The following is a 10,517-nucleotide window of genomic DNA, read 5'->3' on the forward strand; positions in this document are numbered from 1 at the left end:
TTGTAGATAAAAGCATTAAGTTTTACACCTATATTGTTAGTGTCATAGGTATATTGCTATATTCTTGTCACTTTGAGACATTTAAATTGTATAAAAACATGTATATTAATAACGAAACAATACACGGTAAGTATTTTTTTATTAAATACTTCTTCAGAATTGAGCGCTTTCCGTTGGCCGTTTAGAAATTGTCTTTTTATTGAATTTTATACTTACACAGTAAGTTGCAGTACATAGACTTCACCTACACACACATTTGTGTATTTATATCACATCTTACAATAAGTTTAATCGAACAATACTACATAAACCGAAGAAATCGAAATAAAACCACATTTTCTCAATAACACATCTGCGATACCAACAAATAGGAACTCAGGCTCCTCAAAGAGACAAAGTGGAAATATGGTGTCTACAAGAGACATTTTCAAAAATCCACTCTCGATTCAATTTCCTCGAAATAGTTTGTTGGTGCCGACATTTGCCGACAACGATCGCGTTGTACCCGCGAACCGTGAACCATACACTCCTGCTTTAGGTAACACAGTATAACTATATAGAAGCAGTTATATCTCTTTACGTCACTAACGGAAAAAAAAATGTTCATCATTAGGGGCTTTCCGTAGGAATCTCCTAACCCTTTGTGTTTACAAACCTATCACTTAAGCGCAAGTTAGTTGTTATCCCACTGACACGGCGAATCTATGATACTGATTTTTGTACCTAGTGTAGCGGGTAGTCAGAAAAAGGCGTCTCGCATTTACTCTTAGGTTTTGATAAATGAAATATGCGCTAAGACAAATGTCGAACCATGTACTAATAAGCTCCTTGCAACCAGCTCTAGACCGACAAATTGGTAAATTATATTAGACAGAATGTCCCTAGTCGTCCACTATGATATGCCTGATAAGATAAGCAGTATGGGAATATCTTATCAAGCACGAAACTTAATTATCAAGACGAGTAATTATCCCAAAGCGACGGTGAAGCTATGCCACTGAATGTTTATACCATGTACGGCAGCTGAGGTTATGCGGGGTCTATTCAATTTTACATAATGGTGCACCGGCTACGAGATTCTGTTACATGCATATGCATTCAAATTACGTATTAATAAGTTGATACGAGGTTAAGAGGGGAACTTTAATTTAGTTGTGTTTACACTATAGAGTTAAGATTTTTGCTTTCTTACAGGATATCCGTCAGAATAACAGTCACTCGTATTTTATCGGCGTATTTTAAGTTGAAATGGTGCTCAATTATTAGTGCCGCCTAGTGCAGCACCATTTCAACTTAAAATATACAAAACACGAGACACTGCAAAAGTCTTAACTCTATAGTGTAAACATTATTCTAACGTCTATCTTGCAGGGTATCACGTGTTTGTGTATATTTATTTGTAAGAACCGTGTAATACTTAGCATGTGACAAAAAAAAGGTTGGATAAAAAGTAGTTTTACATGAATTTATTAATAAGACTTAGACGTAGAGCTACTTCGATTTTTACTCTCTCGAGATATTCGAGAAACACAAATCCTCAGCAAATAACCTGTGGCATTTTTTTCAAATAAAAAATATAAAAAAGGTAAATAATATGATAAACTGTATACGCACTGTCAACCATCCGCGTATAAAACATCCATCATGTTAGAACATGACACATGATTCCTCTTACTAGAAATTTTTCTTTGCGAAATAATGTTAGAGACTGTACCATGAAGTGCGTAGACTGATCAAAAACGTTATCGTTTAATCGACCAGTAGATTTGATGACCAGGCATACGTTTAACTATTTAGCTAAACTTCGTATACTTCCTCATTTTCCTAAAAAATACCCTAATTTAAAAATAAGAATAAAAAGAATAAAATAAATTTATTGCCAGTAACAATTTACATTTGCTACAAGAACTAGGTAATTATGAATATTACGAATACGGGCAAAAGGAAAAATGGCTCAGCTTGTGCTGTGATGGAACCATGCTATGGCGCCATCCAGCGCTGGTTTTCAGTCATTGTCAACGAGGGCTAGAGAACATTAAATAGAAATATACAACAGCCAATTATTTATTTTTTAATTGTAATTTAATTACCAACAACAAAATAAAACTTTAAAACCGTTTACCCCATTTTAGGACAATATTATTTATACTAAGACTTGTTAAAAAAACATAAAATTAACTACAGACCCATAGTACCCAAGTTTAAACATTTCAAACGCAGGTCTCGTAACATATTTTACACGAATGCAGCAAAAATGTAATTTTACTTTTATTTCTTTTTTTACAACGAGCGGAGTCCAGAGCATAGCAGGAGGTCAACAACGCAAAGTAATATAGGGCACGTAAACAGGCCCGTACACCCCATACAGAATTTAATTTACTCCGACTCGATACTGATAATGCTAGTTTTTCAGCTCTACGTTATTAAATAACTTTTTTACTCTGTGCTCTCAGGTCAAGTGAGTTTAAAATTTAAATTACCTAGTGCCTTTATTTATTGGACTGCAAGACAGGTGGTATTAAGTTTGTTGCATTTAATATTCTGCCGAGCTCCGAGATCAGGCTGTTCTAGTTTGAAGATGGAATTGATTTTTATTTTTTAATTCATGTTACTGGCTGGCTGTAATGAAACTCAATTTGCTATCTTTTTAAGTGACTAGAAATAAAGATGAATATCTCGCTATTCCGTCATATCTATTTGAATTTGTTTGCTTTTAAATCGACTGATGAGATTATAGAGATATTGAGTTTTTAGTATTTTTAATAAAACCTGATAATTACACGGAACAATAACAAAATTGTATTCATCTGAAAACTAAAAGAACACTCTTTGATATCTCACAAAACATGGTAGGAAATAACATAACTTCATACAATCTTTGTCCTTTTACGTTCATCTAATCATTATTTCCCAACTTTCATATCTGAAATATACTTCGCCACGCCGCGCCACGTTGTCATACAAAGCCATACACACGGTACATCTGTCGGTATGACATTTCCCCACAATAGAGTTACGGCGTCCCCATCAAACAATGAGGGGTAGTCAATCGCGGTATCGCTCGCTGCTTCTGCAAACACGCCTGTTGTTCGAACACTGCCCGTACTATACTGGGTATTGAGCTTGTAAAGTTTGCATGGTGTGTATTTTGTTAAAGCCTATTATTTGTTAAGTTATTTTATATTAAACCAAACACAAATGGGTGCAAATACCCTTTAATTAGGTATACTTATTATGAGGCTTTCTGTCTCTTTTTTTAAGAATAAGTTTATAAAAAGACGCTACACACAGCAGCACAGTTATCAATTTAATATCACTTGTGCTAATTGCTGCTAACACTGGTAAATATTTGCCTAAAAGTAGCCCTAAATACAAAGATTGCAATAATATTTTCTAATATATTTTTTTAACATTAGTATGGAAATCCTCTAGTAACTGCGAGTTAACTTATTGATGACTTATGTCTCTGCCCACCCCTTAAGAAACTACGATCATGATTTTTTTATGTGTGTTTTATTTTCATTCCTAATGGTGGGTAGAGTTCATAAAAATATTACGAATTACTAAACTAAAAATAAAGTACCTAAAAAGATTTATGGTTGTTCATACCGCAGGTCATAAAGTTTAATAAGCTCAGTGTATAAAAGTTTGTCCATTAAGGACTAAACTCTATTATTTATTTCAACCCAAGGTCGATTGTAGAGTGAGATACGCTAGGGTTATAGGATAGCTACTACTAAAAGCATTGTTAAATTAAAACATTGATCGCTACTACCGATAGCCCACTTAGTAGAACGCTTGCCTCTGAATTTGAGATCGCAGGTTCGAAATCATCACAGACCTAAACCAATGATTGTCGAATTTATTTTCGAATTCTTGATTGGATCATAAATAATTATCACGTGCTCAGCGGCAAAGGAAAACATCATGAGGAACCCCACATTCCCGAGGAATGCATGTTCTTAGGTATGTGACCTAACCTGTGTTGGGCTGGTTTTCCCTTCGCGGGTTGGAAGGTCAGACAAGCAGTCGCTTTTGTAAAAAACCAGACCTATCAAATCTTCAGGTGAGGTAAACGGACTCTGTGGAAAACGGAAAATGCTATGGAGATGATGATTTCTACTACCGATAACGATTTTAAAAACTCCGCTGCTAAACCAAAGCCGGGTTCAAACATAGCATGTGCTCCGCACGCCGTACGCCTCACGCTTTGTTATGTGTCAAACATAACATAAGCTTAGAACTATATCCCAATTGGAGTAGTCATCTATCCATCGCTAGATGAACTAATTACCTACACCTCAACCGAGCATTGAGTTAGACCAACGTGGTAGGTTGTGGTGACGTGTTATACGTGCATAGCTTATGCCACGCCACGAATATGATAGTCACATTGTGAGGCGTGCGGCGCATGGCGTGCGCAGCACATGCTTCGCAACGTTTGAATCCGGCTTTAGACGAAAACATAGAATAAGTAATAATACTACGTATAGAATCAACTCTCCGTCCCCCACACAACGTTTAAGACAGAGTGCCTAGTTGGGCGCGAACCTCAACTCAGGGCGTCGTCTGAGAGAAAAAATATATTTGAAATATCTGAGAGAAAAAAAATCTTGTGGGTCGATAGCGATAAACGCTGATTGAGGGAATTCGTCGATCACGCCCGTGGGGTCGGTATCGGGGTCCTTCGTATCAACTAAGGTATAACTTAGGTATATGTTCTTGCTGTAGGCCGTTATGGAGTACTGTAAGGGACCGCAGCTGGCGGACTCACTCTCACACACGGGGTAAGGCGGCACACGGTATCAATGAGATTTTTGTATAGGGTGTCTTGTTTAAAATGATAGTCTAATTACAGGATAGTAACGCATATAAATTGGCACCGTTAAAAACCAAAGTGAATAGCCAAAAAAAACATGATTTAAGGCTCTGCTTACCCCAATTGTACCCGTACTATAACGAGCAACGCCCACGTAAGAATAATTTTTAAATTGCAAAAATGACGACAATTTTTTATTCGGCTGCTGGCGACCTATAAAAAATGCATGGTTGCGTATTAACTACACAATAATTACATAAGTAAGTATGTACATAAAATCACGCCGATTTCCCACCGCAGTAAGCAGATAATATAGAATTCCATTTGCTTTCATCCTGTTCACAGTTACATCTTACGAAAATAATCAGAAATAATTTTTGACATTTAAATTGGTGCCTATTAAAAAATACCGTAGGTAAAAAAAAAAAACAAAATATACCTGACAAAAATAAATTACATTCAATTAACGCACCAGGCATCCCCATGTCGATGGGAGGAGGTCGATCGAATGAAGCTAAAATAAGAAGACGAGTAAAAAGAGAAGTTGAAATATGCATTATGGAGCGAACATTTTAAGTTAATTTCATTTTTATGTATGAAAATAATATTAAAAATAAAATGATAATTCAAGTCTTTATATCTCATGCTTTCCTATATTTTTACATAAATAATAAAAACCGCTTATTATGAATATAATTTGTGAAAATAATTTTAAAGTAAATGCTTATTCATAAATGTAAACGAAAATTAACATACAGTATTTTAAAATACTGAAAATAGGTATACAGAAATACATACAAGTACAAGAATTAAATTAATAAGAGAAAAGCATCTACTATTACAAGAATTACAAACTAAAGTTCTTAAAAGGGAATGTAACATGTTTAGAACATATTAGAGCGTAAAATAGTATATAAATTAAATAGAAACAAGAAATTATTATTTACCTTAGCAGAGTTACAGTGCGCGGGGAAACAGAAATTCCATCTCAACACTCGCTATTCAATTGTCTTGTATTAATTACGTTCCACTAACACTGTAACGTCACATGGATTACAAATAACACCCGTTGGAACGCTTATTTATTATACACTACATCCAGTTGCGGATCCTTTACATCCCATTCAGTCTACCGCAACACTAAACCGTCCCAATCTGTAACATCATGCTCCAAATTAATGTTCAAAAACGATTAACAACTGTCTCTTTCGGCAACAATGAACGGTTCTCTGCATACTGTCTACGGTTTCACTCACAAAGAGTCGCTTTTATTCACATTCTAACAAAAAATAACAAAACGCCATGAATCGTCGCCGGTCCTATTGTCCGATTGGGTCGAGTAGTCGGCTGCTACGCCGTAGCCGCGTTGTTGCCGCTACGACCGGCTCACCACTGGCGGGGCTACGAAAGTCCCGGACCGTTCACTCACACATACGCACCGAGCTCGCGGACCTATCGGCACACCCCGTCGCACTCACACACTCGCGCAGGTTACAACCGTGCCGCGAGTGGGAAGAGGAAAGTAACATTTTTGGGGTTGTAAATGATGTACACACTAATGGTGATTTACACACACACCGGCGCTGCCGACGCACAAGTTCGCCTCTGCCCATACACATAGAAGCGATTTAAACTTGTAATCCCTAACGATGATTTGAATTTAAGGGATTTGGTTTATCCCTAAACAGTATACAAGTGTGAAATTGTACGTTAATACTTAATCAATTAAAAATAAATTGGTTACTGAGTGGCACTTGAAAAACAAGATAATAATGGTATTAAGAGGAAAATAAAAATGTTACTAAGATAAAACACGTATAAAAAAGAACGTAAGAAAAACCTCTTCATTTGATTTAAATTTGGATAATTTAATAAAGAGATTACTGAGAACCAACTTTTGATTTCGCGTTCTTTAAAAGCTAAATGGATGTAATAAGTGATGCTATGTTATGTTAAAAAAAACATGTACATAAAACATAAACATAATTAACAACCTATATTATATACGTCCGATTGAGCTCAGGTCTCATTCATGAACATAACGTTATCTAACGTGTTAACGTTAGGTACAACGCGCAACGCAACGTGAGCAGTTTTCCGTGTCAAACCATAGAAAACTGAGGAGAAAATTCGTTTTAAAATTTAAGGTCTTACCACACTGGGTAAGAAACTAGGCCGGCGCCACAGCCAAATTGGTAACGTACTAGTATGACATACCCTAGCCTCGCGACAAACTTTGTACCGTGACTGTTGACATCGTCATATAAATTAGCTTTTGTGATATAAAATATCAAGGAAAGTCAATCGTTGCTTCCAGTGAAGGTAATAACAATATTAATCCTTGATGATTACATTAAGCCTTGAGGTATTTTCGGAGTATTAATTATGGTTTTGCTTCTGATTTGTCATCTTCGAAACTCGCAAAGAGAACATTAAATCGAAAACATCTGACTCGGACGAACCTGCATTTCTTGTCAAGCCAGTACGATGGTGTTAACCGTTACACCACTGGGTCCTCATCCTGTCCATGCGTTTGATGACGATAATAAATTGTAAATAGTGTAAAGGTTACCACGCTCGTCCCGCTTCGACAATAGCTGCGGGTTCAACTCCCATCCGAGTTAGATTTTTCGATTTAATTTCCACTTAAAAAACTATTGTTATGGCGTTTTATGAAATAACGAAGAGCATGACGTTTTGTAGCTTGTATTTAGTCATTTTATCTTAACCTATCCGCCTACTCAAGTCGAAGAAGATGTCGTAATAAACCAATCATGCTATATAAAGCGAATTCTAATAAAAAATATCGCCGAAAGAAAGCAATTTTCGTAAAGTATCAGTTTCGATGAGCAATATTTTATTTATTCAGTTTGTGTCACAAAGTGTCCTTCAATCAATTGATTAAATCTAGAACGTTATTGATAAACTAAAACTTCGGTTACATAAATGTAAAATATATTTTAAAACAATAAGCAATCATGCGGGGCGGAAGGCAAGAGGGAAACCACTGCCCTATTTTTCCCTTAAAAAGGTAGCATGGAGAATGCTACACCGACAAGTGCGCGGCTCTTAAATGAATGATGATGAAGCAATCATACCTGTGGCTTTCAGGATTTCTTTAATAGAGAAAAGTGCATCGCAGGACCTACAAACAACTAAAGGTAAATAAAGTTCGTACAGTTTATTTTCGCCAATAAAAATGAACGGAAAATTACTTTTTATTTCACGTGTAAAACTCACGTATCTGGGGTACTCAGTCACCCTCGGTGCCACGGCGTATCTTGTATTGTCAAAGTTCCCTCCAAGAAAATTTCAGATATCAAACTTGAATGGAAACTTTTCAATGAAGATATCGCAATTAATTTTCGATAAAATTTAGCTCGTTAACTTCGGAAAATTACAGTCTTTTCAAAGGGCCCTAATTGAAATATACAAAAGTTTTTTCATTAAAGATAGAACTGTTTCGTAGAAAGGTACGAAATTAATAAAATGTCTCCTTGATGTTAACACTTTGATACAATCAAAGTTTACTTACATACTATAAGTATAAGAAATACTGATGTGTGAGTGATCTTGACAGATTTTCGAGTTGGAATTAAGTGGAATTAATTCCAGAACTTTATTTTAAAGCAAAGATATAGAGTCACGAACTAGTTAAAATGATTAAAAGTCAACTAAAGTAGCAACGAAATAAAGTTTATTTGAGCAGCGTATTACCATTATTAATTAACACTACTTACATTCAGGATTTAAAAAAAAGTACTCGCCTTAGGGTCTGCTGTATATGATTATCCCGCCATAGATAGACAGCCGTACTTACCTATTCTACAAGAATGCATAACGTGCAGAGAAGTTTAATCTGTAACTTAAAGAGTGTAGGTAATATTTATTTTATTTTACACTCTAAATAAGAACGTAAGTATTACAGACACGAAACGTAGCCTCAGAGCCGTAATTATCTCACTAGAACACCAAAGAAAAGTGGCACCACCACAGTTGCGCCACCAACAAAACTGTATGCAGTTGAAGTAAACATTTATACAACTGTATCATACATTTTGTTGCTGGCACGACCATGGTTGCGCCGCCATCGTCTCGACCTAGTCATCAATGTATAGGGTCCTTAGTCGACTTACATGTCTTTTTAGGTATTAAGTACACATATAATTATTTCATTAAGGTTCTTTGATTCCATAGAGCTACACAATATAAAACGTATGAACTGATATTGGTATATTACTCACAAATTTATCAATGAAAAACTGAATTCGTATTGCTATAACGAGCAGACTTTTATTGCATTAATATCAGTAGGTCATTTAACACAGTTCCAGTTTAAATATTCTACGCTCTCTCGCTTAACACTTGCTAATTAGAGCATAATAATGTCGATATTACTGTGACCTGGAAAATTGGTCCAATTTAGGTTTAATAAAGTTATATTAAAACTTTACAATAAGTAGTTGTACTTAATTAACTTTTACAGGTAAGTAAATCGAGGTTATGAAATGAATTAGTGTAAATCAGAATCAGAATCAGAACCAGAATCAGAACCAGAATCAGAACCAGAATCAGAACCAGAACCAGAATCAGAATCAGATCTAGTTTGTAAATTCGCTTAGTACTTACGAATAACTTTTCAAAAATAATTCACTAATAGTAAAATTAACGCTGAAGTCCTTAAAAAAGTAGCAAAAAGTGTATTGTTTGAACGAATAATATGCTATTAATTAGCGGTAAGAAATTAATTCAAAGAAATATAATTATCAAACAAATATTTAATTTTTTTTATACATTTTAAATTATTATATTAAGCACATACATTTAGAATATACAAATGAATTATCTTCTACGAATAAATAAATTATTTTAATGAATTAATTATTTATATGTAGGTTATCTTAGTTAGAAGGTGTTAAAAAATATAATTATAAAAAGATAGTATAATGCTATAGAGCGTACCGTGAGTATACCTAATGGGCCATGCATACAAACCTTTATCGGTTTTCGATATACTAACTCCTCGCTGAGGTATAATAATGTAAAAAATATCCTCCTTATGTAAGGCACGAAGTAAACGAAAAGGCAAAGGCTCGCTTGTGAAGAGGCATGACCTCTATCGGTGGACCTTTATAGCCACTACACACTGCCCAACCAAACATGTCTTGGTACTTTCCGAATTCATTAGAATCAAAATCATTTATTCAACGTAATTATCATAGATAAACTTGTTGAAGGACAATTTAACATTTTTGAATCTACATCATTTCGCAAGGTGTTACGGCTGAAGAGAAGATTTAACAAGAAACTGCAACAGCAACACATCTTTTAAATCAATGTAGATATACATTACAAGTTATTTAATAACTAAAGGAACACATTTAATACCAGGCATTTTTATCATTTAGGTAATCATTAAACTTATAATAAGCGTTTTTACATAAAGTAAGCTTCACATGAGCTTTAAATTTATTTTCTGACAAATTCAAAATACTTTTGTAAAAGATAGCATTATAATTTCATAAAAGCTGAAACTGTATCCGCGCATAGTCACAGATTACTTTATGATTACTACGTGGCAGATAATCGTTCAGTACAAAATTTCCTATAAGTACCTATCTATCGCCATCACTACATTTATCACCCATATGATCGCTGCGTGCTAAAATGTGCCTAAACACTCAATCGTAGAGTTGTT

The 10,517-nt window shown here is 34.9% G+C and overlaps 1 protein-coding gene across 1 annotated transcript in view; it reads right to left on the reverse strand.

Annotated features, from left to right (window-relative positions):
• Window positions 1-6,190, reverse strand: part of LOC126371947 (uncharacterized) — a 77,553-nt gene extending 71,363 nt beyond the window's left edge. The window contains exon 1 of the mRNA XM_050017413.1: window positions 5,767-6,190. The gene's annotated coding sequence lies outside the window, so the exon portion shown is untranslated. The remainder of the gene's footprint in view (window positions 1-5,766) is intronic.
• Window positions 6,191-10,517: the final 4,327 nt, after the last annotated feature.

Source organism: Pectinophora gossypiella, chromosome 13, assembly GCF_024362695.1.
Source record: "Pectinophora gossypiella chromosome 13, ilPecGoss1.1, whole genome shotgun sequence".
NCBI classification, from domain to species: domain Eukaryota; kingdom Metazoa; phylum Arthropoda; class Insecta; order Lepidoptera; family Gelechiidae; genus Pectinophora; species Pectinophora gossypiella.